The sequence below is a fragment of the Aphelocoma coerulescens genome, chromosome 3, assembly GCF_041296385.1.
Source record: "Aphelocoma coerulescens isolate FSJ_1873_10779 chromosome 3, UR_Acoe_1.0, whole genome shotgun sequence".
NCBI lineage: Eukaryota > Metazoa > Chordata > Aves > Passeriformes > Corvidae > Aphelocoma > Aphelocoma coerulescens.
Genome location: NC_091016.1, coordinates 34,970,882 through 34,977,115, shown reverse-complemented (window position 1 = coordinate 34,977,115; position 6,234 = coordinate 34,970,882). Strand labels below are relative to the sequence as shown.

Here is a 6,234-nt window from a genome sequence, read left to right as displayed (position 1 = left end):
TCTGTATACTTACAGGCTTGATAAAATTTATTCATGTTGGGTTTATGCAATTAAAATAAGAAACACTATGGTTTGTTTCTGTGGCTGCTGTTTGAAAATACTGTCATGGTAAACACCACTTAAAACTTGAGGGTACTTTTTTTTTCCTTTCCTATGGAAAAAAGAAAAACTTCTGTTTTGAAAAGGAAATTGTTTTCATTTCTTCCTCGTGCAGCTGTTGGAATACCTGGTATGGAGTGGACAGGAAATGGTGAGTGTACAATGTTATAAAGGTCCAGCAATGCCAAAGAACTGAAGAGGCTGGCACTGCTTATCTTGAGGCACTGCTTATCTTGAGTCAGGGAGTAACAGAAGAAACAGATGGAAGTATATCCTGGAAAAGCCTGTAATGAAGCGTGTTCTTCTCATGTCACAACATGAGCAAAGTGCCATCTTAGTGCAGTTCAAGGCATGCTTGCTCATGGCTTATCACTAATATCGTTTTGAATGTCTGTGTGATTAGGCTATGAAATTCTTTGCCATCAAAAATTGTTAGAGACACGAAGTTAGGTTCAAAGAGCACACAGGCATCTTTATAGAGAGGTGACAAGTGGACTCCTAGTGTTTTCCCTGTACCCCAGGGTCCATTGGTGCAGGCAGTTCCCCCCCCCCCACCTCAGCAAGGGCAACCTCCTCATGTCAGTGTGAATGGAAGTAATCAAACAAAAGCAAAGGTTTCCCAACCTTCTGAGCCTGCACATCAAGTCCTCTTTGGGGTGGGGGGGAGTTGGAGAGATCAAGGGAGTGTGAGTAAGCTGGAGTGTGCCCCAGGGCTATGGAGTCCTGCAAGGAGGCCAGCAAGGGACTGCCAGGACCCTGGGAGCACTGCCCAACCTTCCTCTCCCTGCCAAGCCCCTCTGGGCTCGGACAGAAAAATGAATCTTTTCTGTTTGTTGCAGTTCAAGTCCAGCTTTGAATTTCTAAGCAGCACTTGGGACCTGTAGCCTCCAGCTCAGTAACACGGCCATCACTCATCAGCTCACCTAAATAAATAATCTTTGTCTGGGAGAATCCCCTGGGTGACTCAGGATTGTCCCAGAGCCTGTGCTGTGGTAAAGGCATGGGTCATGCAGGATGTCTGAGGTTTTAAATGGCTGTAGGCACAACCATACAGGGGCAAGGAAAACTAGAAATTGCAGTCTTGCAAATCAAGGACACACATCCTTTGGTGTGCTTCCACTAGCCAGTGGCTGCATCCTCATGGACAAATCACAGGGGGGCACGTCAGAAGCTGGGGTGAAGGGATAACCATACAACTCCTTACTTAACAGGCTTAAGCTACAAAACAGCACCTTTCTGCCTGTAATCCTCAGCATATGTAGCAGGGTTTTGTCTGCATCTGCACACCAGGCTGGGCAGCCTAAAGCTTCCTGCTTCTGGCAGAGGCCTATCTTTATGTAATGCAAGGAAAGGCTATTGCCTCTCTATTCAAAATGCCAGACCTCATGGGTTTCACAGCTGTAGCCCTTCCCCAGAGCCTTGTTCAGTTCCAGGGTATACCAGGCAACTGCAAGGGACTTCTATTCATCAGCAGCAGGCCTGGCAGGTTTCAGACAGGGAAAACAGTAATTTTCCATTTATGCTCATGAGAAGCACTAGGGAAAAGAGCCCATGTAAGTACACCTTTATTTTTACCAGCCTAAAATAGGTGGTCAGTGTATCTTTTCATCAGGGGCTGCTTTGTAGTACAGACAAATGGCATTGACCTGCTGCCAGAAAACACATCTCTGGGGATAAGGGCCTGGACAGTTTGGTCCTGGCTAAGACCATGAGCTCCCCATCTGTTTCTTTTCATAGCAGCTCACTTGTGCTCCCATCTGGATCTGATGGTAAACCCTGCTTTCGTTAGGCCATCCATCTTTCATTTCATTGTGTAACGTGAACACCCAAAGGTCGTCCCCACTGGATAGTTCCAGTCATTTTCATGGTGGCATTCAATAAAACCATGGAAAAAGCATCCATTATATTTGAAAGTTGTTGTCCTCCCACTGCTGATCACTTTGCCACCCCAGAAGCAGTTTCTCACTTGATACCCAACAGCTGTGCAATGCATGACAGGTTTGAATATTCTCCTTTTGGGCCAGGTATGTATGTCATTTGTCAAATACCTTTTTCCTCCAGTAAGAGCTATAAACCAGTACATGGACATGGGAGTAGAGGTCACCATATTACACAGAAAGGGATCTACAAAGCAATAAAGCTTCTCCTTTTCATCACTTTCTTTCTCATCCACTGTGTGACAGGCCATCACCATAATCTTCTCTCTGTATGATCTGCAGGCCTCCCTCCAAATTTTTACATCTTGCTGGCAGTAGTAGCTCAGCTCTTCCTGCAAGTCAAAGATCTCCTGATGGTCTGTGTGCATGTCAAGAATTGTTTTTTTTTTCCTTAGGCACCACACTGTGCACCCTTGTGGAAGAGGGCCTATGTAACTCTGATTTTAAACAGTGTTGAAAAAATGGAGGCAATAACTTTTGCAGCCCTTGACACCCACAACTTAGGGAAGACTGCTTAGTTTCATGACTAAAAAATGTAAAGAGTCTATGAAAATGAAAATTCTGCTTGCACATCAGTTTAACACCCTGGGTAATTAATTGCAGACATGTTTTTTCTTTCAGAAGCTGGCTGACAACGGAGCAGCCATTATAGCCTCTGGCCTTAGAGAAGTGTAGCCCTGAAACTTGTGTCATTAAGCAGCTGACTAAAGTCCACGTGTCTCCTTAAGCTCTCATTCTCCTTCAATTTTCCTTTGGACTCCTTCATCCCATGGGGCATCTGGCACTAACTCCACAGCAAAAATGTGCGGTTTCCTGCTGGTTTGCAAGGTCATTTTTTTCTAGATGACTTGGTGACTTTGGCCCAGCACTGCTGCATTTTCTCTCCATTTCTTCCGAAAGCACAGATTAGAGCAAACAACCTCCAGATGGAGCTCACGATGCACAGACATGACTCCACCTGAGGTGTCCTCCGACCCAAGGAGGAATCCCGGCTCTACCTGTGGTTATGGTGCCTGAAGGATGCTTCCTCTTACTTATCTAAGGAAAACTGAAGCTACATGTAACACTCCATTTTTTAGTACAGAAAGGAGTATTCATAAGATTCTTCAAAGCATTCAAAGGAGCAGAACACCTATTTGGTTAACCCAGTCAAACTGGGTTTACAGCACTAAAAAGCTACAGGACACAGAGAGATGCCATTAACGAGCTGCCCATCCTGTAGCAGCTCGCAGGCCTTGCTCCACCATTCCCAAAGTGATTGTTTAAAGCTGCTGTCTCCTGCACAGAGGGCACGATTAGCTCGTATTTTCTTTGGAACATGTGTTTACCTCATTATCATACTTACTTTCCACTGCTACAAAACTTCCAGTTCTATATTCACCTAATAAATACTCTCAAATTTATGAGGCATCAATGCCCTAAGGCCCTTGAGCACCTAATGTTTGGGCAGCTGGCTGCAGTTCTATGCATAAAGAGTATATATTTTTGATACCTGTGTAGCATCACATTCTGCTGTTCTGAGGTACAGAATACACACTCAGCATAGCTGTAGACTTGCTAGAGGGGGACATTTTTAGGTTTATTTTTTTACATTCTGAAAATGAAATGCTGTCTTAAGAGTTCTCAGTTTCATTTTCAGTGAAGTGAATGTGAGGTAAGATGCTAAAAATGTTCTTTAAGTCAAAGAAAATATCTATATATCAGCCTGATTTGCTTAATTATGCTTTTAAATTGTGGAAGTGTTTTGTTGATTGTGCAGCTGTGTGGATGTATATGCAGGTGTATGCACACTTTCAGCCATGAATATATTACTTTGTTCCTCTGCTTTGACCTGTTAAACCACTTGAAACTCAAGTTTATTCTTTTGCTGGATGCAGTCTGCTGAAACTGCAGTCTTAGGGCATTTTGAGCAGCTCGCCTGTTTATGCTGAGTACCTGTTTCTAATCCAGTTTCTTGTAACACCCAGAAATGAGATATGTAGGCTAAGCATGGCAAATGATATGAATCCACCTGCAGGTGACTGCTCAAGGGAAATCTAATGGAGATTAGGCTCATGGAACAGCAGATCAAAACTCATCTGTGCTGGCCCAAGTGATGAGGGTGCTTGGACAACGATGAGAGTGCTCATTAGAAGGCTCACCAGCACCCCAAGACCCAAGGCAAAGAGCTTCTCTTGTTGTATGGATCATGTTTATACCCCTGCATACAATGATATACAAGGCTGAAGCCTTGACCATATGGCTGATAGGCAGCGTGTGCAGTACTTTGGCTTAAATGCAATGACAAAAATCGATGTTTGTGTGAATCAAAACTCTTCATACACATGGAAGGTTTTAAGAGTTGGCACGTGTAATACAAGCAGAGCAGACTTTGCTCCAAAAGGGCAGTTCCTAAAGGGAAAGATTTATCCAGTGGCTTCTTAGAGTTTCTTCTGATGATTTTCCTTTCATGCAGAAGCCAGGGACTAGCAGATACCTCTTGAAGCCATCCCTTCAAAATAACTTTCCTGATTTAACTTGATCTTGTATCTTTCTCACACCAGACTGTTTTGTGCTGCTACTGCTGCTTCTCTGTTCCACTGTTGCTTTTCCTGTATATTGAATTCAGTTCAAGCTTAATTGTTTCCCATGGGACAGGACATTGTTGTGCTGAGCCTCTTCCTCTATTCCTCTTCATTCTCAAGCCCAACTCTACTTATCCATATGGCAGAACACCCCCTTCATACTTTTGTCCTCCTCCTGAGTTGCACAGGTGGTTCTCCTGGGAGTTGAACTTAACCAGAAACCAGCCTGAACCATTATTTTTTTTCCATCCATCAAGCAGAAACTGAATCTGAATTTGTATTTCAAAGTTTTGAGAGCAGCCCCCAATCCCAGTGGAACCTGAAACAATTTTTTGGGTTTGTTTTCTTTTGGGAAAGTAGAGTGGGGGGGGACACACACACTTGTCTCCTAGCTGCTCCTTTTCTTTGGAATCTGTCACATCTTTCTTTCTGGGGGGTCCTTCTAGCACAGAACAAAGTAGACAGTATCTGTGGCTAAACTGGGTTTAGCTCCATCTTGTGCCCTTACCTCTGCCAGGAAGGGCTGGCTCCCACCATGGCAGCTGTCCTGGGCAGGAGCTGTGTTTGCCATTCGGGCAGAGCAGGCTGCTGGGGTCTGAGCCAGCAGTATGAAGTGGCACAACACTAAACAGCTGCTGCCAAATTTCTCCCTTCTTCTTGTCCCTCATTAGAGAGGAGTCAGGGAAGAGCTGAGATTTGCTCTTATGAATTTCTTCAGGCAGGAAATGGCAGAGCTGTCAGCTTGTGATGGGGTGGGACGACACTTTTTGCAAAAAGCCAGAGGATTATTTATCTGAAATCTCATAACTCACTCATTCATACCCTTATTCCCCAACCACAAATAATCACCCCACTCCCATTACACCTCTTCAAACAGCAATTCAGGCTGCTCCATGACAGCAAGGCAGTAACATCCTAATTGCTCTTACATGTGAGGGTAACTATAATGGGGTCTGTGGTGGAAAGATGATTTATTTTCCAGTGTTGAAAGCACAGCTGTAAGTACACAGACCTTCTCTGTGCTTTCTCCTGAAACAGCTCCCTTGGCTTCTCAGGTGTCTTGCCGCAAGACAGATGAAACTGTTTTCTCCCTCCAAATTAGCAGATTTGCCTGAGAACTGTCATCTGCTCTTGCAAAGCAGTCAAGACAAGGAGACATGTTGTGAAGCACTGATGCACTGCACATTCTCCTCAACTGCTCAAAACACACAGACAAGTATTAAACAGTTTAGGCTCTGGCCCAAGCAGAATCAGCTACTACAATTGCACCCTGACCCACTCCCAATCTCTGACTTCCCTATGGCATTTACCTCTTCCTGCCCGACACATCCAGCAGTAAAATGTGTCTAATTTCACAGAAATGCAGCTGTACTCGGTGAGTGAAACCCTGATCTCTCTGAAAGACATTGGCAGTACATTTAGGGCCTTTGTGAAGAGCTTTGTTAGCCAGGTGCAACCAAGTGTCTCCTCCCCCTGGAGATGGGGTTGGTGTTTGGAGTGGGAGGGAGAGAGGGGAGGATGACCGGATCTCTCTTGTGCAGAAAATGGCAGAATTTAAGCTATGCTTCAAATTACTACACAAAAGCTGTCTATATACTTTGATAGGCCACTGAAAGCAAATGGGCAGGAGATAC

The 6,234-nt window shown here is 44.5% G+C and overlaps 1 protein-coding gene across 1 annotated transcript in view; it reads right to left on the bottom strand.

The window, feature by feature from the left end:
* The window catches only part of LOC138107929 (uncharacterized), a 105,243-nt gene that overhangs the window by 11,317 nt on the left and 87,692 nt on the right, over window positions 1-6,234 (bottom strand). The gene's annotated exons all lie outside the window — the stretch shown is intronic.